Consider the following 523-nt stretch of genomic DNA (forward strand, 5'->3'; position numbering starts at 1 on the left):
AAAAAAGTCGAGTTTATAATTGTTGTGATATCAAATATGACAGGTGAGCAACATCTTATTGATGAATCTATCAGAAAAAAAAAAAAAAAAACGTGTTCGTTGGCCATATGTCTTCCATATCTTTTGCTTCTGACACTGTAATAAATAGCACGAGGAAAAAGAGAGAAAAAATTCAAATTTCATAGAAAAAAGAGAAAAATTCAAATTTCATAGAAAAAAAGAGAAAAATTCAAATTTCATCAAGAAGAAGAGACTAAATTCAAATTTCACTGAAAAAAAAAGCAAGCAGTCTATTTTATTTTATTTTTTATGATGTACAGTGTCCATTTCATGTCTATTCAGTTTTTTTTTGGTATATTTTATTTGTTGAATGCATGATTTTCGAATCATTTTTTATTGATAGAATGTGTGAAATGACTAAAATGGACTGAAAATGATGAAGATAATACCATAGAAAAGAGGTCATAACCTCTTTTTTTACTACCTAAAATCTATTTTATGAGCTATTTTTATGTGAGTACCA

This window comes from Loa loa, assembly GCF_000183805.2.
Source record: "Loa loa unplaced genomic scaffold supercont3.96, whole genome shotgun sequence".
Taxonomy (NCBI): Eukaryota; Metazoa; Nematoda; class Chromadorea; order Rhabditida; family Onchocercidae; genus Loa; species Loa loa.